Source organism: Heteronotia binoei, chromosome 10, assembly GCF_032191835.1.
Source record: "Heteronotia binoei isolate CCM8104 ecotype False Entrance Well chromosome 10, APGP_CSIRO_Hbin_v1, whole genome shotgun sequence".
NCBI lineage: Eukaryota > Metazoa > Chordata > Lepidosauria > Squamata > Gekkonidae > Heteronotia > Heteronotia binoei.
Genome location: NC_083232.1, coordinates 78065835 through 78087990, shown reverse-complemented (window position 1 = coordinate 78087990; position 22156 = coordinate 78065835). Strand labels below are relative to the sequence as shown.

General features: G+C 40.7%; 1 protein-coding gene across 3 annotated transcripts in view; it reads left to right on the top strand.

Annotated features, from left to right (window-relative positions):
* PDE1C (phosphodiesterase 1C) overlaps positions 1-22156 on the top strand; it is a 355641-nt gene that overhangs the window by 180179 nt on the left and 153306 nt on the right. The gene's annotated exons all lie outside the window — the stretch shown is intronic.

The following is a 22156-nucleotide window of genomic DNA, read 5'->3' as shown; positions in this document are numbered from 1 at the left end:
TTTTAAGAAATATAGGATTTGATCCTGCGTATGTTCCTTAGTAAACTTTCACTGCCTCCTAATAAATCTACTGATTATCTTCTGTCATGTTTGATTTATACAGTACCGTCCTTAAAGTCAATGTATTGAGAATGGTGTAACTTTCCCTAGGATAGTACTGTTAGTCTTGCAAATACCAGATGGGAAGAAATTCCTTCATGCAGTACTGGTATGACTCATGCATCACAAACCAAGGAGTAAGTCCTACTGAGTTAAAATGTATTTGCTTACATTTTAATGGATAGAATTGCAGCCAATGATAGCTTATGTTTTCTTACTTGTAAATAAGTCCCAATGGTTTGTCATCATTCTGTACTTCACCATGGGATACCTCATTGAGATTATTTTTGATCTTGATTTTGTTATAGTTAAAGCTCTTTATGTCTGCATTGAATTACAAACAGCTAATAAGCATACTTTTAAGAGTTGCATTATAAGTGCTTCTTGGTCATATTTAAAGGATGTGGTTGCTGCAGTTTTCCTGTGATTGCCTAGTTATTTTACATAAGCATTGGTTGAACATTGACAAATTTTCCACATTTCGTGGAGGTGTTGTCAGATAATCTTTTAAGGTTCTGAACAATCCTGTAAAGGGTTGCAGCTGAGGACCCCAGTTCCTGCTCACATTTTGAAGATATGAAGGTAGTCTGCACGCACTAGAGATTGAACCCTAAAATGAATTGCTCTGGATATTTTTTTGTGCATTCCGTGTATGAATTTCATATTGATTGTTAGTCTAAGAAACATAGGTGAGTCATCTCCAATGCCTTGGAGAGATCTCTCTGTTGAGTTGTCTATTTGTTTCTCACAAAGTTTCATAGCAAAAAAAGTTTTGTCTTGTCAGACTTTATCAGGAAGATCTTTTCTGTTTACTCCCTATTATAACTGGCCTTGAGATGCATTTTCCTTGCATGCAATGAGATCACATTACATTCCTGCAATATTTTACTACTTCTGCATGCTTTCTTCCATCTCATTAGTGGGTACAATATATAAACTGATAATTTCTGATGCCCTTCCCTTTTATTTGAAAATGTCTGTTGTGGACAAACTCTGCTTCCAGGTATCTGGGAAGGACAAGCAGCAGTGGGGGCAGTAACACACACACACACACTCCCTAACCAAACTGTGCTGTAGAATATTTTTCCACTAAGGAAGATGTGTAGCAATTTTCTCTTGCTTAGACTGTTGGATAAACAGTTGTCAGGAACTGATGCTTTAAATGAGGAATGGTCAGTTTACAGTGCAACTGTAAAATGTATGGTAAATATAGATTAAAAACCCACAAGGTAGTGGGTATCATATTACATCCATATCACACACAGTAGCATATTTCAGTTGCATGTGCAGTAACTAAGATCAAAATATCGGTTACACAGAATAACCACTAGATCAAACTACACTGGCTTTTCACCCAAGTGACCAATATGTATCTCCTTTTCTTTCAACAGGCACAGTAGCATGTACTAAGAGCTGATGCATGTGGCTATCTCTGTACTTAATTCATACGAGCTCAGTTCCATCCATAACCACACACAGCAACTGGTCTGCCTGCATGAGGAGTGTTCTGTCAGAATGGCACATTTACAACAAAATGCTCTGTCACTTCCATGAACAAGAATATTGCTATTTTCCTGTTCTCCTACTGTAAGCTATGGTGCAGACAACAGCTCTAAATCATCCAGTGACTAGGACTTATTCCCTTGTCACTTTGTGTTGTTGCTTTGGGGGAAATACTTTGATATAATTCAGATCTGAAGTTTTGAATAATTTGCCAAAGCAGAACAAATCTAAACAGATTGGTTGCCAGACCCATAAAATTTGCCCCAGCAGGTACAGTTTATCTAAAACGTTTTTATTTCTCTGTTCCTCCAAGGAATTGAGAGTACACTTCTTCCTGTGATGTAGGTTAGGTTCAAAGAAAGTGACTGGCCAAGGTCATTTGGAAATCTTCCAGATCCTAGTCCAACTCTAACCATAATACCACACAGGTAGAGGGATGGTTATCAGTATTATTTGGGGGAAACTTCATTGAATTGGATTCATTTTAACTTGGATTCTGTACTTCCTTTCATTTAACAATCACCTTAGCTTTTTCCCCAATTAATTTCCTTTCTGTATCTTCTCCATTGACCTCGCAGAGATAATCTTAATTATCTAATTCTTTGCCCCTCAAGTAATTATAATTTACATCAACTCAAATCAAGCAAGTCTGTTTTTTATAATAAAAAAGGAATGCATGTACAGTGTTTGTGATAAGTAACTTGCAGATCTTTACTGCAAAGAACTTTTTATCATTTGTTGCTTCCAGATTTTTCTATGGGTAGTATCTGCAAGATACCCACTTTCTGCATTACAGAAGAAGCAGGAATAGCAAATTTTTTGACTCATGTACATCTGGCTTTTTGTGTGCAATTATTTAAATATAAAATTTCTTGCTTTTTTGATGATCTCTACGTGTACTTTCATGCTTAGCATCTGTCTTTTTACATTGTAAAATTGTTCTTATCAAGCTGTTTTCATCACATCGTCTCACTTCAGCCTTTTATCTGTCTCAACTAGTTCATTTTCTTCACTGTTGGATCATATACTTCCCAATGGAAGTCACCTGCCTTTTGCTGCCCTTTTTCTTGGGTGAATTGACCTTTCTTTATATTTAATTACTTATTTCCTTGCGTCACTTATAGGCAAGCACTCCAAGACACAAGGTGGATTATACTATTTTAAATAATAAAAACTGGAGTACAAAATTAAGGAACACACTGAAAACTATGTAATAACCTATAATAAATATCACCAAACTAAAGAATAATGCAAGAAAGGCTGTACAATATATACAATGAGCAATGAAATGGAAGTTGCCAAATATTTCACAGAGAATAACCACAACCTCCAAAGTGTGTGCTTTTGGCCTGCTTTTGAGTTCCTTTGATTATCCTGTGTATTTAAAGTAATGGCAATGGCAAACCACCCCGTAAAAAGTCTGCCGTGAAAATGTTGTGAAAGCAACGTCACCCCAGAGCCGAAAACGACTGGTGCTTGCACAGGGGACTACCTTTACCTTTTATTTAAAGAAAATCTAAATTTAAAGTAACAAGATTGTAAAAACTTTCTTTAAAAAAAAGGTTCATCTCTATCTTTGAGGAAAATTATGTCTGATTACATTTATAGGACCCATATGTATAGAAGCCATGTGGGATTGGGTGAGGGGAATTAGGTGAGGAGTGAAAAAGCTGACTAGATCCAACCTGATATGTTTTTGGTTCTGTCAGCTGATGTGATGATTTTTCAGAATTAATGTCAATTCTCTAGACAGGGAACTGATATAAGCAAAATGAAAAAAAAAGGGTTAGATAACTGTTGTGTATGTTGTGGACTTCATGTTTCATAGCTGGAAGTTCCTGCCAAGCTCATTGGAGCCTTTTAGGACTGAGCTTGGGGACTTAGGAACAATGGATAGCAGGACCCAAATCCCCGCTTCCCTGGTCCAATCACAGGCCTCCTGCCAATTCAAATGACCCAATGGCATCCTAGCGCGGGAACTAGTTGACACCGTTCTTTAGTCTTAGTTTAACCGTTACCATGTGTATTGAAATAAAGAACTTTGATTACTGCAACCGCAATGCATCGAACCCTCTATGTTATAACAAACTATTTTTATAAACTAGTCCAAGTGAGATTAGTCTAAGTGAGATTAATAAAAGGGAACACAGGCTATGGCAAATCAAATGCAAGACTGTGATCAGGCAGCAAAAAGGGACTATGAGGAGCATATTGCAAAAAACATAAAGACCAACAATAAAAATTTCTTCAAATATATTAGAAGCAGGAAACCAGGCAGGAAGGCAATGGGGCCCTTGAATGAGGACAAAGGAGACCCGATAGATGTTGTTTACCTTGACTTCCAGAAAGCGTTTGATAAAGTTCCTCATCAAAGGCTCCTTAGAAAGTTCGAGAGTCATGGAGTAAAAGGACAGGTTCTCTTGTGGATCAAAAACTGGCTAATTAATAGGAAGCAGAGATTGAGTATAAATGGGCAGTCTTCGCAGTGGAGGACGGTAAGCAGTGGGGTGCCGCAGGGCTCAGTACTGGGTCCCATGCTCTTTAACTTGTTCATAAATAATTTGGAGTTGGGAGTGAGCAGTGAAGTGGCCAGGTTTGCAGACACTAAATTGTTCAGGGTGGTGAGAACCAGAGAGGATTGTGGGGCACTCCAAAGGGATCTGTTGAGGCTGGGTGAGTGGGTGTCAATGTGGCAGATGAGGTTCATTGTGGCCAAGTGCAAAGTAATGTACATTGGGGCCAAGAATCCCAGCTATAAATACAAGTTGATGGGGTGTGAACTAGCAGAGACTGACCAAGAAAGAGATCTTGGGGTCATGGTAGATAACTCACTGAAAATGTAAAGATAGTGTGCGATTGCAATAAAAAAGGCCAACGCCATGCTGGGAATTGTTAGGAAGGGAATTAAGAACAAATCAGCCAGTATCATAATGCCCCTGTATAAATCGATGGTGCGGTCTCATTTGGAATACTGTGTGCAATTCTGGTCACCACACCTCAAAAAAGGATATTATAGCATTGGAAAAAGTCCAGAAAAGAGCAACTAGAATGATTAAAGGGTTGGAACACTTTCCCTATGAAGAAAGGTTAAAACGCTTGGGACTCTTTAGCTTGGAGAAACGTCGACTGTGGGGTGACATGATAGAGGTTTACAAGATTATGCGTGGGATGGAGAAAGTAGAGAAAGAAGTTCTTTTCTCCCTTTCTCACAATACAAGAACTCGTGGGCATTCGATGAAATTGCTGAGCAGTCAGGTAAAAACAGATAAAAGGAAGTACTTCTTCACCCAAAGGGTGATTAACATGTGGAATTCACTGCCACAGGAGGTGGTGGCGGCTATAAGCATAGCCAGCTTCAAGAGGGGTTTAGATAAAAATATGGAGCAGAGGTCCATCAGTGGCTATTAGCCACAGTGTGTGTGCGTTTGTGTATAAAATATTTTTGGCCACTGTGTGACACAGAGTGTTGGACTGGATGGGCCATTGGCCTGATCCAACATGACTTCTATTATGTTCTTATGTTAATATAAACAAAAATATTTCCCTTGATGCTATTATGCCTGCTAGGAGGAAAAAGTAAAATAAATATTCATGTTATATCAGCAGCCCTGAGGGACATTTTGGATCAGAGAAATAGCAGGGGTGGGAAGAGTTAACTCACCTTCCAAAGCAAGGTGGACCCAATTCTCATTTGCTTGATTTTTGCAGCTAAATTCAACACCAGGAAATTCAATCATGGATTCCCAATGTTATGTGAATAGGGTCAGGCACAAACTGGGAAAATGGTGGTTCATGTTGGTTCATAGTTCATTTGATTTCCCAAACTGGTTCAGGGTTTGTTAGGTTTGGGAGGTGGTAGAGCAGCCCCCTCAAGAGTTAAGAGTTGATGAACTCTCCTGAAGTCTTCAACAGGCTCTCCACCATCCAAGTTTGGTGAAGGTTGGATTTGGATGTCCAAGTTATAAAACCCCAAAGCAGGTGCCTCCAGGAAAAAAAAAAATGATGCGACCAATTGAACCACAAACTGGCCCAGTTCTTGCTCATACTGTGATTTATTTCTCAGTTCATTCCCATCCCTATACATGAAGTTTGGTGCTTAGTGACCTACTTCTTGGAAAGATTCAGAACGGAGTCACTTTAAACAAAGAATTTTGTAAATATTCATAAATATATCATTTGAATATCCCCGAGCAGTGTGTATTGGTATTCTCCACATTAAAACAGTTGCTGTTGCTGTAGAATTAACCTTTATTTTAAGAAAATGTTGTATCAGAGATATCAAAAGCTAAGTTCCTCTGGTATCTTCTCTTGTAGGTTTGTTTTCATAGACTCTTGCAAAGAATCTTTACCATTGGATTTTTGTTAGCTAACATGGAGATGGCTGCAATCTGTGATAATGTTAAAGCCGTCTGTTTTTCATGAGTGTTAAATTTAAATAGTAATTTGGGGAGCCAGGGAATTTCAAGATGAAGCCAAGATTTAGTATGTTTGCAGAGTGTAAATACTCTCAGTAAATGTTAGCTATAAAATTCAGTTGCAGGCGAACAATATAACTATATATGTATAATTGATTTTGTAGTATTTTGTTAAAGACAGCTTTTGTTCAAGCTTTTACCTATATCAGTTGTTAATAGTTTAAAGGCTATCATTGTCAAACATGGTGAAATTCTATTGATAATTGATTGTTTTAGGGTCCTACCTAACCCTGGTCTGTGAAGTATCATGGAGGACCCAGTTTTGCTAGCCTTGTTATTCTTTCCCTCCCCCCTTCTTGCTTTATTGCCTAAAGAGTAGAAGTAGTGAGAAATGAAACTAACTTGAGAAGAAGTAATCAGCACCTTCCCATACATTCTCGGTAGGGAGTGTGAGACATCTGGGGAAAGCAACGACAGAGTCCTGATAACACTGTGGGAATGTAGACATTTATGATAGTTTATGTGTGAGAGCTACCCTGCAACCCCATCCTTTGGAATCCTTTTGAAGTAAGCCTTAAAAGTATTGTATCAATGTATATGCAACATTACTCTCAAGAATCTGTTACACAGAAAGTATCGGTCTATCAATAAACGTAGTCTTTGTATCAACTTTGACTCGTCATTGAACCCACATGCTTGACAATCGTATCTGATTATTTCAAACAAATTATTAATGTGGTGCACTTGCCAGCCTCGAAATAACCAACACAGAAATTGGTTTATCGTCAATGTACCTAATTCTCAGTGTCACCCAAACTGTGGATATTTAAATCTGGAGACTGGAGCCATGAAAAAAAAGACAAATTTCTTCAAACCTGAAAAACACCCAAGGTGGTAGAATAATATGAAGCCTGTTCGTTCGTTCGTTCGTTTTAAAACCCTCAACCCACTCAAATAGAAGTTTCACCTGTACTTTTAAGAAATGAATGCCCTCAAGGGCCATTGCTAGGTAACCACAGCTGTATTGCCTGCCTTCAGATTTTGGTTTTCTGTCAACAAAAGGTGGGCAGGGTCCTTTCCAGGGCCTGTTTTGGCCTTTGAGGGAAGACTCATTGGGGCCAAGCCCAGCAGCAACCAGAGGGCAACTTGCTACAATGTGACTTGCATGATTTACGCAGGTCTGACTACTTGTTACTGTTCAACAGTAGCCACCCCACAAAAGCCAATGTAGTGATGTAGTATAGTGTAGTAGTTAGGATCAAATCCACCAGTATTATTCATATACCCTTAAATGAACTGTTGCTAATGGTGATGTTGTGTCTGAAAGTCCCAGTAAAGGTGGTCAGATTTCTTTTGGTGCAGTTGGGGAGATATCCGGCCATAGCTAGTGTTTCTTACACATTTTCAAGTGTTGCTTCAAAAAAGATAAATGTGAAAAAAGGGATTTACAGTTTAGTTATTTACTTTATTCATACCCCACTTTTCTCCCCAATGGGTGCTCAATGTGACATACAATGTTATCCATTTCTCCATTTTCTCCTCACAACAATCCTATGGTGGTATGTTAGGCTGAGAGTATGTGATGGCTCAAAGTTCTCCAGCAAACTTCCCTGGCAGAGTGGGGATTCAAACTCAGGTCTTCCAGATCCTTGTCCAGCATTCTAACCACTACACTATGCTGGCAGTGCCATCCTCAGCAGAGTTGTTCATTAAAGTCAGGGGTATAACTCTTTGGATTACACTGTTGCTTCATCAGAAACTGCTAGAATCCTGTTGCCAAATCCAAGTGTCCATATCAGTGAATTGTTTGTATTAAGAAAGCATAATCTGATATAAAATAAATTGGAAACTTTTGCCTGTTGATGAATACCTTCCAAAAGCTTGCCCTTTGCATTTTAAAGAATTTTGCCATGCTTGTGACTCCAATAGCTGAAGGGGGATTTTTAAAAGCAGCACTTTTTTTGTAGCAGGATCTCCTTTGCATATTAGGCCACACACCCCTGATGTAGCCAATCCTCCTGGAGCTTACAATAGGCCTGTACTGAGGGCTTCTAAGCCCTTATTTACATCAGGATTGGCTACATCGGGGTGTGTGGCCTAATATGCAAAGGAGTTCCTGCTACAAAAAAAGCCCTGTTTAAAAGTATTATTTAAACATGATATGAGTGATAATAACCTATAAACCCTGAGCCATGAGAATTTTAGAAGGGCAGAACTGGATGGGTCATGTAGACTGCTGCATTGGGAGGACATCAGTTGCCACTGAATACTTTTTTAAATTAGGAAAACAAGTTGTCATTCTTCAAGTGTATGCTTATGTGTCACAAATTTTACAAAACTGTTGAAGTTTTTTTTTTTAAGAGCTTCTTAATAAAGAATGAACTGCTGCTGGGGTTGTTGATGCAAACACTGACCCCCATGCCTTTTGAGAAGCCATCTTGTAAAAAGATAGTTGTGTTGTCCCTCTTTTTGCATATGCCTCTCTGCGTGATGAGGAGCATCAGACAGGGTTGACGGGATGGTGTTGTTACCGACAAGGGTACATAATCATAGTTTGGCAGTGAAGCGGTTACTTGTTAGTAGCTGTGGAGTTTGGGGAGTTGCTGATTAATCTCAATCGCTAACTTTATTAACATTCCAAATGTCATTCCTTATTCATTTCACCCACTTGAGTCTGTCATGTTATTCTGTGGATAGAATTCGTAGAGCAGATTTTGACATGCTGTGTATGATAACAGATGGGCACCCAAGGAACTGTCTATTATAAAGCTCTGGAGCTTCTAAAGGGCAGGGGGAGGGGACTGGTTATCCCTTGCTTTAGTTCCTTCTGAATAATCTTGACATTTTGTCTTTCTACTGTGTGATGATTTGTGTTAAAACAAGCTACAGAAAGGTCTTTGGGGCTTTGAAGAATAGAAATATTGTCAGCCTTGGGGAGACTTCAATTCATATCTTGCAGTCAATTCCTCCTCCAGTTAAGGGACTTGGAGTGCCAAAAGAGTCCATTCTGTTGTATCACCTGTCATCTTGCAGAAGTGATAATGGGCAAAAGGGAGGGGGGAAAAGGTCTACACTGCACTGTTTTCCTTTGCGATAGCAGTGCTGGGCAGAAACACCAGCTGTTTGATGGTCCAGAAGAATGAGTATCTCATTCCCTCAACTGTGCTTTTAATTCCCATCTAACTTCATTGCCAGGCCTTATTGCACCATTTCTACCCTCTAACATTTGTCAGACAAAAATAGGTGTGTATGTTTTGGTTTACATGGCATAACACTTCCTCAGATGTAGTGTAAAAAAGTAAGCAAGTTGAAGGAACAATCCGCTCTCGGGGGTACTTGCTGGCCACCAAAGGGCATTTTGGCTTATTAAATACATACCAATGTGTCCCTATGGTTCTTTGCTGTTGTACCTTGCTGTGCTTCCTCCAAAGAGCTCAGGGCATGTTGCATGTGAGTTCATCCAGATAGCTCCTAGAGCTAGCCTTGCTTAACTTCAGCAGAACTGTCACAGAGAAACAGTCACTGTAGTTGGAGGAGTGGTAGGCTACAGGTTGCTGTATTTATGAAACAAAGCAGCTGGACTTGGGGCTAACCACATGTGGTGGAGAAGTGCTAGGATAAGGACCTTCTGTGTTTGCTTTCAAAGGTAAAAGCAACAGGGAGACCCCACCAGATTGCAGTCTTAAGTGCTGAAAACCAAGGTTTTGTTATTGATTATGTTGCCTCCCCCTGTACTGTTTTCTTAAATTAAATCTTCACTGAAGCTGTTCTTAGAATCACTAAGGAAAGCTTTCAGGTACCCATCCAGTATGCAGAAAATCCTGATCAAGAGCCTTGTATCACATGTCCTGTTTTAACGTATTTAAAGAAGTGTGCATGCGCATGAAAGCTTATAGCCAGAATTAAATCCAGGTGGGTAGCCGTGTTGCTCTGAACAGAATCCTACGGTACCTTTAAGACCAACAACATTTTATATGGGGGTGTGAGCTTTCATACTTCCTCGGACAGAATGGACTGGAAACAGAAATAACAATCTTACACGTAGAAGGTGGGCAGTAAATTAGCATACAGAATAACAACGTTGTTTTTTTAACAGATTAAAAGAATACTCAGCTTAGTTGTATGGCTATCGCCTGTTAAGGTTCAACTGGAAGGCAACAACATCACAAGGACATAAATATGTCAGAATTGGAGATTGATGTGTCCTTGATGGTGAGAGTCTGTCATTAAGTTTCTTAGTTGTAAAGAGTAATAAATTTAAAGTTGGTTGTCACGCCCTATTGGTCTCCTCTCGAGCACGGGTTAAACAAACAGCATCTTTTTTTTAGAGGTTATTTCAGAGAAATCTACTCTAATATGTTGCACAGTATTACAAACATTATCCCAATACACTAATCCAAAAAAAGAAATACATTAGAATACAGTGGATGTATAGCTCTATATGGTGAGAATGAGTTTAGCATATATAATAAGATTAAAAAAAAAAACCCAACATCCCTGTTGAGTCCTAGGGATGTGTTCTGAGGAGCTAAAATTAAAGTTTGCCCCCCAAATCGGAATGAATAGTCGGACACAAAGTATTGGTATAACTAAGGGCCACTTTATTAAGTATAATAATAAACGAGAAGGGCAACAAGAACTGTGGCCTGGTCAGGGCCAGGGGTCTCAACAGACCGCTCCCCTGCAATTAGTGGGTGAGAGACCCAGCCCTCCAGCCGGAGCTGTGTGGCACAGCTCCTGCCAGGCTGGCCCAGAAAGGATGCAAACCCCAGAGGGCCCGACCGCCAGATGCACATTCAATGGAAGGCACCCTCTAGTCGAGCCTCCAGGACGGTCTGCATTCTCACACCCTAGGTCATCAAACCCTAAGGTTGATCCTGCCAAACCCCTAACTCCCCAAAAGGGGGATGCTTTCTGGTCCTCCCCTAGCTGCATAGAACCATAAACCCATTAACAACCTGCCAAACTAAAGTGACCAACCTATTTAACAACACCTCCCTATAGCCAAATCCACAATCCACTGACCGGCTATGTAGGGTAGGTGAAAAAACACCCCAGCAAACTGCCAATCAGCTGGGGAGCAAAAAATTCCTACCCGGCCCCCCAAACCATGAGGTGACCAGCACTTGCCTACATAACAAACAAGGTGGGAGGGAGGGCCGATCTCAGCCTGGAGACTGAGGTGGGGGCAGATAGTGCTGCTGCTATCACAGCAAGCCACGCCCCTTCAAAACATGCCCAGATGGACTGCAAAAGTCCTCCCTTTTCTCCCAGGGAGGCAAAGACGTTCCAGCAGCCTAGCAGCGTGCTGCTGGCTGCTAGAAACGAATGGTCTTAAAGATGAAACTGGACTCAGACTTTGTTTTGTTGCTTCAGACCAACATGTCTATCCAACTAAATGTATCACATGCAGTTCAGCATATATTTTAATGAGCAGGTATATTTTTCGGTGTGCATACTTAGAAATAAATACATACACAATTGTTGCATGTGATGGTCTATGTGCAGCTTGCACGCTTACTCATGTGCAGCTTGGTTTGTGTTGGCATTGTGTGAAATTTAAGTGCAGAACACTGAACTGGGAAATCTGAAGTTCTGTTCTCAACTCAGCTATGAAGTCACTGAGTGGTTTGAAACAAGTCCCAGGTGACCCTCAGGACATTTTCATGCAGAGGCAAACACATTGGTGAATGTATTACAAATTGGCACCACATGCACAAGTGGATATTGCACATACAGGTCTTGGGAATGTGTAACCAAAGCTGCACAAAAGAGACTGAGAGGCCATTCACAGTCTGTCATATGGAGAAAGTAATATTGGAATGCTGAATTGCATGTTCTCTGATTTGTACTTTCCTTAAACCTGTTCCCTGCATCTGCTGCCTATCTTCTTCTTCTGGCTCAAGAGCCAAAGAGGAGGAGGAAGAAGAAGAGTTGGATTTATACCCTGAGCTTCACTTGGAGTCTCAGAGTGGCTTACAATCTCCTTCCCTTCCTCTCCCCACAACAGACATCCTGTGAGGTGGTTGAGAGCACTGAGAAAACTGCTATTGAGAGAACAGCTCTTTTGAGAACTGTGGCTGGCTCAAGGTCACCCAGCTGGCTGCATGTGAAGGAGTGGGGAATCAAACCCAGTTCTCCAGATTAGAGTCCACCGCTCTTAACTGCTACACCAAACTGGCTCTTGGTTTCCACGTCACCTGGGAAAAGTCCACTATCTGCTGCTGGTCAGAGAGTGGAAGGTTGAAAATGACAGAGGGCTTTAAGGATGCAGATCAAGAATTCTTTTTTAGCAGAGTGCATACATTGAAGATATTGGTAGAAGTCCAAGCGAGCAGTTTTTCAGAAAGTTGTATGTGTATGTTTGGGGATGTTACACATCAGCACCTACTGTGTCGTATGAAACATTTGTGGTAAACAACAGTCGAATGTGTACTTTTTTTGCCCTAACTCAAGTGTTTGGTGACACGAAAAGCAGGAAAATCATAATTTGTAAGCAGCAGTACTGTGCGTTAACCAAAGTGAGGAAAAATTCTGTTCTTACAGAGTTTTTTTGTCATATTGGTAGCATCTTAATTTTGTTTCCTTAATGTTGTTAGATTCAGGTGGGAAGCCACATTGGTCTGAAGCAGTAGAATCATGTTTGGATTTATTCTGGGTATAAGCTTTTGTGTGCACAAACATTAATTCAGATTGAAGATGTGTTTGTGCACACAAAGCTTATACTTAGGGAAAAAAAACCCCTTTGTTTGGCCTTAAAGACGCCACTGGACTCAAACTTTGTTTTATCTTCATATTACTGAAAATAACCCAAATGGAATTTATTTATGGAAGTCTTTTTTTTAAAAAAAATATGGAAATCTTAAGAGTGTTTTTAAATTTACTTGTGATTTCTGCCTTAGTTGAAGCTCTTCCTTTCTCATATTGCTGCTGGAAAGAAATTCCTTTATGGTAGTTTTGAAGTTGCCCTGGTATAACCTAGACCCCAGGTTGTATCACAGCTGCTTCAAGACAGGCCTTGAGATCTTTTCTTTGAAAGCTCATGTATACATGTGGTTGCAGTAATACTTCAGTGTAAAAAACAAATTGATTAGGCAGTCATGGACATATTAAGGCTTCCTTCCCACTTCCATTTAACAGGAGGCTTAGTGGGATGTTTCCTACCAGGTGATGTTGTCTACCTCCCTGACATCGAAAATTTGAATTGTCCATTTCCAAACATTGACATACTTGTCCTCCAGGCCTTTAGCAATTCTCTGTGGCTGGTCTAGGAAGCCTCGGAATGGTTATCTGTGTGAGTCTCCAGATGTCATTATAGCAAGTAGTTCAGATGGCTGTAAAAGGGGATAAGACCAAGTATAAGTCAATTAATAACAATCAAAATGACTAAAGGATTTCGAAAAAAAAGGTGATTTAGGGAGGGACATTATAGTGGTTTATGAATTGATGCATGGGGTAGAGAGAGTGGCTATAGAGGTATATTTCTCCCTTTCCAATAATAGATTCAGGACAGGCAAAAGTAAATCCTTGTTTACTCAGCGAGTAATTAAATTATGCCCTCCAATTCCAGTGGACATTGTGATGGCTGTAAATATAGATGACCTTATAAGCGGCCTTATACGGGGTTAGATTCCTGGAGGAGAGGACCTTCAATGGCTGCTATGGTGACTAAAGGGAACTTCATATATGCAGAGATAGCAAGGGAAGGCCTTGGCCTCTGTGCCTTGTTTGTTGGTCCTCCAGACTGCTTGGTCTTTGTATGAAATAGGATGCTGGACTTGATGGACCACTGGATTGATCCAGCAGGGCTATTTATGGTCTTGTGGAACTTCCATAGTCAGATACAGTAGAGCTTGGGGGGGTCTACAACATGGGTAGACAATGGCCTCTGTGTTTTCCTAGTAGATCTTCTGGGGGCATCTAGTCACTGTGTAGGGTTGCCAAGTCCTCTTCATCACCCTGCGTGATGTGCGCGTTGGACAAAATGATCTAACCAGGAAGTGACATCACCAAAAATGGTGGCACCCATGTGGGGCCACTCTAGGCATTTCCAGGAAAACTTATTGTACCATAGAGTTTTACCTCCCAAATGTCTAGAGCATCTGGGAAAACCTTAGAGTTTTCCCGAAAACGCCTAGAGTGGCCCCACACGGGCGCTGGCATTTTGATGACATCACTTCCCGGTGACATCATTGCATCAGCGATGCAATGTTGGCTGGCGGGTTGAGAACCTCCTGGGCGAGAGATTCCCCTCCCAGACCGGGGGTTTGGCAGTCCTGTCGCTATGTGAAACAGCATGGCAGACTTGGTGGACTGATCCAGCATGTCTGATGTTATGTTTTTATGATGAGCCCAGTCTCATATTCAGGTATGAGTAGATTCATACTGAGCACTGCCTTATTTCCTTGAATTCTTTTTCATGTTAATGCAGCACCTAAGGCAAGGAAGGAAAACAGGTGTGATTAATAAAACAGTTCAACAGTAATAAAGATATCAGTACCATCAGCTTGTCCCTTTATAAAAAAAACAAAAGTTGTTTAATGTGTGTGGTTCGGGCTACCTTCAGGCAGGGAAGGAAAGCAGCTGGTTCTGTGAAAAATAGCCTTTATATTTAAAGCAAAATAGAATGCCACTGTAATGGGCATTGAAATTTGCTTTTGGCGTGAACTATGGAATTACTTTGGTGGGGGGAGAAGATTGAAAAGATGGTGACTATGTTCATTTATAGCTTCTAGATATAAATCTTTTGCAAGGACAGATCTCAGGATGTACTCCTTAAAATGCGTTTGTAACAATCCCATGGTTTTAGTAAAATGGAAAGAAATTGCTGCTAACAGGTGCTAAATTGCTTGTTTTGATTACCAGTGCCTTTTTCGTGTAAGAGCTGCTCAAATTTATCTACAGTGAAAGTTATTGTAAGATTCTGAAATCCTATTGGGGGGAGAGGCTGTGTGATTTACCCCTCCCCGCCGCATAATAACCATAACTTTCGTTGCAGCAGTTTGTTATGTTGTTATGCTATAAACTGGTCAGAAGGTATTTCCTCTGATTCTGGATTGCTATCGCATACTAAGCAATATGATGGAATAGAATTGTCCAGTCAGGGTCAAATTAAGCTATGTTGATATTCAGGGCTTTTTTTTTTTTTTGTAGCAGGAACTCCTATGCGTTTTAGGCCACACGCCCCTGATGTAGCCAGTTGTTCAAGAATTTACAGGGCTCTTAGTACAGGGCCTACTGTAAGCTCCAGGAGGACTGGCTACATCAGGGGTGTGTAGCCTAATATGCAAAGGAGTTCCTGCTTCAAAAAAGTCCTGTTGATATGTCTAGTTTAAAAGGCTTGTTCTCATGTGCACACACACATCAGTATAAAACTTGATTTTTTTCCTGTATTTACATGCCCCTTATTATCTGAGACCCTAAGCTATAGTTTACTCATGTGTAGATCCTCCTCTGTGTCCAATGGTGAGGGCTTACTTTACCTTACACTAATGCATGAAGGATTCCTCATGTAAAAGTAAAGGCAAGCAACAAATAGTACATAGAAAAGAGATATTAAAGCAATGAGCAGGAAACGTTTTACCCACCATTTACATAAGAGGAAAGCACCTGGCAAATATAAGGCGTAATCTTTGCTATGTGCCTACTTCTTTAAAAAATTGATGAAATAATTGTAATGTTTTTCTGATATGGTAATGAGAGAATAGAAAGCTGGTAATAGTGTTATTAATCATGTCGAACTAGTTACATAAGGGTATATTTTAATACCGGAGGGCTTCGTCTATACAAAGAAACCAATTTCTGTTCCTTATATTAAGTCCCTCTTGCTTGCCGCTTTTTAATAGTCCAATCCATCTCTTAGCAGAGCTTTTCTGTTGAGCTCAGTGGAATTTGGATGGGACCCTCAATCTCTATGACTAGTTCACCCACCTATGAGAAGAGTGTAAGAGTGGCACCTGAAACTTGCTTTTTGGTAGCCAGGTTTTTCCCCGTGGCCACCGGCAGGGAATAGGAGAGTAGCATTGCCAGATTCAGGTTGGAAAGCTCCTAGGGATTTGGAGGTTCAATGAAATTGCTGAGCAGTCGGGTTAGAACTGATAAAAGGAAGTACGTCTCCACCCAAAGGGTGATTAACACATGGAATTCACTGCCCCAGGAGGTGGTGATGGCTGCCCTTCAAGAGGGGATTGGATAAACATATGGAGCAGAGGTCCATCAGTGGCTATTAGTCACAGCATATTGATGGAACTCTCTGTCTGGGGCAGTGATGCTCTGTATTCTTGGCGCTTGGGAGAGCACAGTGGGAGGGCTTCTAGTGTTCTGGCCGCAACTGGTGGACCTTCTGATGGCGCCTGGTTTTTTGACCACTGTGTGACACAGAGTGTTGGACTGAATGGGTCATTGGCCTGATCCAATATGGCTTCTCTTATGTTCTTATGAGATGGAACCTGGGAAGGACAGGGAACTTTGTGGGATACAATGCCGTAGAGTCTGTCCTCTAAAGCATCCATTTTCTGCAGGGGAAGTGATCTCTGTAGTCTGGAGATGAACTGTAATTCCAGGGGATCCCGAGGTCCCACCTGGAGGCTCACATCCCTAAATTGCTTCAGTATATCCTTAACTATAACTGAGAGAACTTTCCATGTGTTTACAAACTTTCTGGCTTCATGTAGGAAATGGATTGTTATAAGGAAGAACAGTGTTTCCCTTGTAGGAAGGAACATTAAGAGATGTCTTGATTGGGGTTGGTGGATTCTTTACAGGAATGCTGTTCCATCAAAGTGAACATTTTATTAACTTTTGTTTACTCTGGTTAGGATAAAACAGGGAAATCCTGTTTTCTTTACGTTAAACATGTTCTGAACTGCTGAAAATCATGTTTATGAACCTTATCTCTCCTGCCGTTCCCTTTGCTAAGTAATTATTTTTTCTCAGACTGAACAGCCAGGAATATTAAATGTTAAAATGGTTCACACTGATAGTTATGGTTTATTTACAAGTCCTTTCCTGAAGAAATGGCATAGTAACCTTCATGGTGACCTTTTTTCATTACTTCTGGCTGTTGCATAGAATGTTTCTAAAATTGGACTGTTGCTGGTCTCATTCAACATCACTGAATTGGTAAATTTGCTTTAATCACCCAAAAATATGCGTTTACTACTGAATTGTGTTTGATCTGGGCTATATGAGTTTCTGGGGGGTTTTAAAACCTTTTCTCTCCTTAGAAAAGATGAGCCAGTGCAGTCTAGCTGTCAGTAGGAGACTGGACTCAAATGAGTGAGATCACTGGGGCATCCATAAAATGCAAATTGCATTTTAAAGGGGAAAGTATGTATTTTAAAGGATGCCTGTTTTCCTGTTTAATATGCTAACAGCCAGGGGAATCAATTTCAAATAGAAAAACCAAATAAAGGTTAAAGGATTAAATATTCTCCCTTTCATGCATAGCCCCAAAGCAAATTGAGCCTGCACAAGCTGAAGACATGTGATCTCTGCTCATCGGTTTGAGCCCTGGGAAAGAAGAGACCTGTGAAGTTCCCTGAGTGATGGCGGGCTGGAAATTTATCTCTCACCCTGATATTTCTATATTTTTTATTTTAAACATTTGTAGGTTGCTTTTCTAATCAGTCAGTGGTTAGGGTAGCCAACTCTGGACTGGGAAATTCCTGGAGATTCGGGGGGTGGAGCCTACAGAGGGCAGAGTTTGGGGAGGTGACAGAGCTCAGTGTGGTGTAAATGTCATAAAGCCCACCCTCCAAAGCAGCCATTTTTTCCAGGGGAACTGATCTCTGTAATATGGAGCTGTGATTCTGGGAGTCTCCAGGCCATGCTTGGACACTGGCGGCTCTATCAGTGATCCAGAAAAGTGTTATTAGTACTAATAACCACCTTCAAAAGTCCTCCTACATAACTCAGTCTTACATAGCCTTTCAAAGGACATCGGAGTAAATGACTTCCTCACATTCTCATGAAGACAATTTAGGGGCCACCACTGTAAAAGTCCAAGACCTGGGAAATGGCAGTTCTATGAGATTTGGATTGAAATTAAACAGATTGGTTGAGAGCCAGTTTGGTGTAGTGGTTAAGTACTCAAATTCTTGTGCAAGAGAAGAGGGTTTGATTCCTCATTCCACATATAGCTGCTGGGTGACCTTGGGCCAGTCACAGTTATCTCATAGCTGTTATTTTAAGAGCTCTCTCTGCCCCACCTACCTCACAGGGGAGAGGAAGAGAATGAGATTGTAAACCTCTCTGAGACTCCAAGTGAAGGGTGGGGTATAAATCCAATCTCTTCTTCTTCCCTATGTAATCTACCTCATGGGACTGTTGTGAGGCTAAAGTAGAGGAAGGAAAACCCATGCCCTGTATTCCTCGGAAGAAAGAATGAAATAAAAAATCTGATAGATATAGAGAAGGTTTCCCCTAGTTTGAAAAATTTGTCGTGCATTTTTCTGTCCAGGGTAACTACATTACAAATATCTTTCAGCTGAGGAAATGATATCTAACTCATGAAAGTTTATGCTGAAATAAATTGTGTTGTTTAATTTCACAATCAAATGTTCACGCAACTCAGACAGGTCTATAAATGCTTATTTATATGACATTGATTTTTGGAAGTCAGAGATTGATTCCCGTGTTGAAAATGAAATGTCAGATTGAGTTGCAATCCCATAGAACATTAAACGTTTAGATATTCTGTTCTTGAAATTACATTTTGTAAATAGGATAATGCTTCCTTTGCCAGATGGTATCAATGAACTGTCTTTTCCTGCATGGGCTTGTTGGTACTTTAAATACACCTTGGTCTTGATCAAGGAAGTCAGTAGACTTTGGAAGGTTGTCCCACTGCTGCAGTAATAATGGGGTACTTTTTAAAGTACATGATCTGAATGCAGTAAATGTATCCTCCATGTGAAACTAACAGGTAAAACATCTATCCCTATTGAGAACATGGTTTCCTTTCCATTCATTCATGTACATTTAAATCCTGCTGCTCTTTTAGGGAAAAAAAAAGTTAATTAAAATGTAGAGGCAGATGGCAAATCTAAAACGGAACACATTAGGCCAACCGCAATACCTTTGTGTAGTGTAAATTACCTAGTCAGGCCAAATTGGTTAGCATCAAGAGGTGCTGTTTTTAGTGGAATTCTACTAATTTAAACATGCTGAGGTCTGCTCCCAAAGTATGCAGTGTGAAGGGGTCTACAGTGAATTGTCATAACCTGAGTGCATCTGTTAAAATTATTTATTTAGTATGTTTTTTATTCCACCTTTCCTCCACGGACCTCAGGGCAGCACATATGGTCAAGCGGGTCTCTGGAGATGCAGCCTGTGCATTTTATAAAGAAATAAGTAAATAAATGGTGTCTTCTCCTCCATTTTATTTCTTATGAGGTTGGTTAGGCCAAGAGGTTGTGACTGGCTGAAAGTCATTCAGGGAGCTTCCATGACAGAGTGGAGATTCAAACCTGGGCCCCCCAGATCCTTGTCCATCATGTTTATTTATTTATTGCACTTATATCCTGCCCTCCCCAAATGGGCTCAGGGTGGCTAACAACAGTCACAATTTGATGACAATTCACATTATGACAGTAAAACATTATTAGAACATTAAAATATTAAAACAAGTTAAATATCGCTCAAAATATAAACTCAGATGGCTTCTGTTTGAATTAGTTTGTCATGATACTGTGGGGCAGATGATACACACCCCTATAGTTGTTAAGAGTACCCTCTTTTAGTTCTTAAAAGCCTGCCTGAACAAATATGTCTTACAGGCCCTGCAGAATTGTGACAAGTCCTGCAGGGCCCTATTATCCTCTGGGAAGACATTCCAGAGGGCAGGCGCAGCCACGGAGAAGGCTCTTGCCCTTGTAGTGGTCAGACGGGCGTCATTTAGCCTGGGGATCTTTAGCAGATTTAACGAGCTTGATTGTAGTGCTTTCTGGGGCTCATGTGGGGAAATGAGGTCCTGAAAGTAGACAGATCCCAAGCCATATAGGACTTTAAAGGTCATAACCAGCACTTTGAACCGTGCTCGGAACACTACAGGCAACCAGTGCAGCGTCTCCAGTGCAGGTTGGATGTGCACCCATAAAGGCAGCTCCAATACCAACCTGGCTGCAGCATTCTGCACCAGTTGCACTTCCAGTTCCGAGTCAAGGGCAGCCCCATGTTAGCCTCTATCACACTGAAGACTCTGGAATAATGTATTTAGATACAACAAGCCAGTAAGGTTTCTGGCTATGGCTTCTGTGGTGGTGGACCACATATCCAAACATCCCTGACTTCTGTGGAAGATGTACAATATTCTTGCAGACCACACCTGGGAATCAGTAGTCCTGTACTTTTAGAATGGTCTTTCACCCAGTGCCAATTATTTAAGGCTTGGAGGTTGCACTGTTTTGTGAAAAGGGGCATGTTCAGCATCAGAAAATGTGGATACTACAGATATGAGTCCAGTAGCACCTTTGAGACTTATAGGATTTTGCAGCAGGGGGAGGGGGGAGAGTGGTGTTGAGCTTTTGAGATATCTGATGAAGGGAGATTTGACTCCCGGAAATCTTGTTGGTCTCTCAGATGCAACTGGATTCGAATCTAGCTAATCTACTGCAGGCCAACACAGCTACCCTCTGAAACTACATGTATGGAAGGCTTCTAAGTCCCTCCTCTACCATTACAATTAGCACTTAATCTGTTTCCCTATAGTTTTCATTTTTTGTCCACTTTATGGCAGCTAGGTAGAATGACAGATTGGATGAATCTGACAAAGCCATAAAATCATGTTTTAGAGTCCTTCTAGGGCAGTGCCATTTTAGACTATAGGCATGTGAATGCTTTTTTTAAAAAAAAAGAAGAGAAGATTGGATTTATACCCCACCCTTTACTACCCGAAGGAGTCACAGAACAGTTTACAATCTCCTTTCCCTTCCCCTCCCCACAACAGGCACTCTGTGAGGTAGATGGAGCTAAGAGAGCTCTGACAGAAACTGATCTTGAGAGGAACAGCTCTATGAGAACTTGTGACTGACTCAAGGTCACATCAGCAGGTGCATGTGGAAGAGTGGGGACTCAAACCCAGTTCTCCCAGATAAGAGTCTGCACACTTAACCACTACACCAAACTGACTCTCAAACAAACCACTACACTAAACAAACCATTGTTGTTCAGGAAACTAGCACATCTCAGGGAGATGAAACTGAAATTGGTTTTAACTACTGTCAGCTATCTTGAGCCACAAAGGAAGGTGGAGTATGAATGTTTTAATAAATAAATAATAACAGAGCTCAACTGGAAGCTTTCTCTCAGAAAAATTACCTTTTGAACATATGGTATGAGGGAGGCATTTTTAAAAAATGTTGATTCCCAAACTTGCATTCTTGAAAGAATATGAACTAGTCCAGGTCTTTTCCTGATTTTTGCTTGATTCTATGTTGGCTTTCTGTTGAAGACTCTAATGCTAACCAGTTTTGTCCTGTGTAACAGGGAAGAAGCTGATATCGTTAAAAGTTTCTGTATTTGAAAGCTGAGGTTTGGAACCGATCAGAGTTTTCTTCTGCTGGTGAAAAAGAAGAGGGTCTCCAGTTTGGCTACCAAAAAAAGGCTATGCTGAGAATCAAGGGAGCTAGCATGTACAAAACTCATGGGGGATGAAGGCTTCAGTATGGAGGGCAAAACTGAGTGAAAAGAGTGAGATTGAGCGATTGGGTGAGATTGAGTGAAAAAGGAGGCTGGATCCAGACCTGCAGCTCTCAAACCAGCTACCTGCAGTAAATGCTTAATATCAAGGTGCTGAGCCCCTGAACTTACTTGATACTGCAGATATGAATCAAGAACTTTTTACTTACTTTCTGTTGTGCCAACCCAATAGTTTTTCTGGTTGGCTGCTCATCAAATGACACATCTTTAGACATTCAGCGTGTACACTGTGTTGCAGTGGATATAGAGGACCATAAAATGCTAAAACTCATTTTCGTTTTACGTAGCCTCACAATCTGGTAATTGAAAAATATTTACGGCACTCTCTGTCATGAAAACGTTTGCACAAAGGGAAGGGAAAATGAATGAGTTGCCCTCTCTGATAGTAAATTCCGTGCAGAAAAATATTGGAGTGCGATAAAATCGCTGTTAGCAGCACT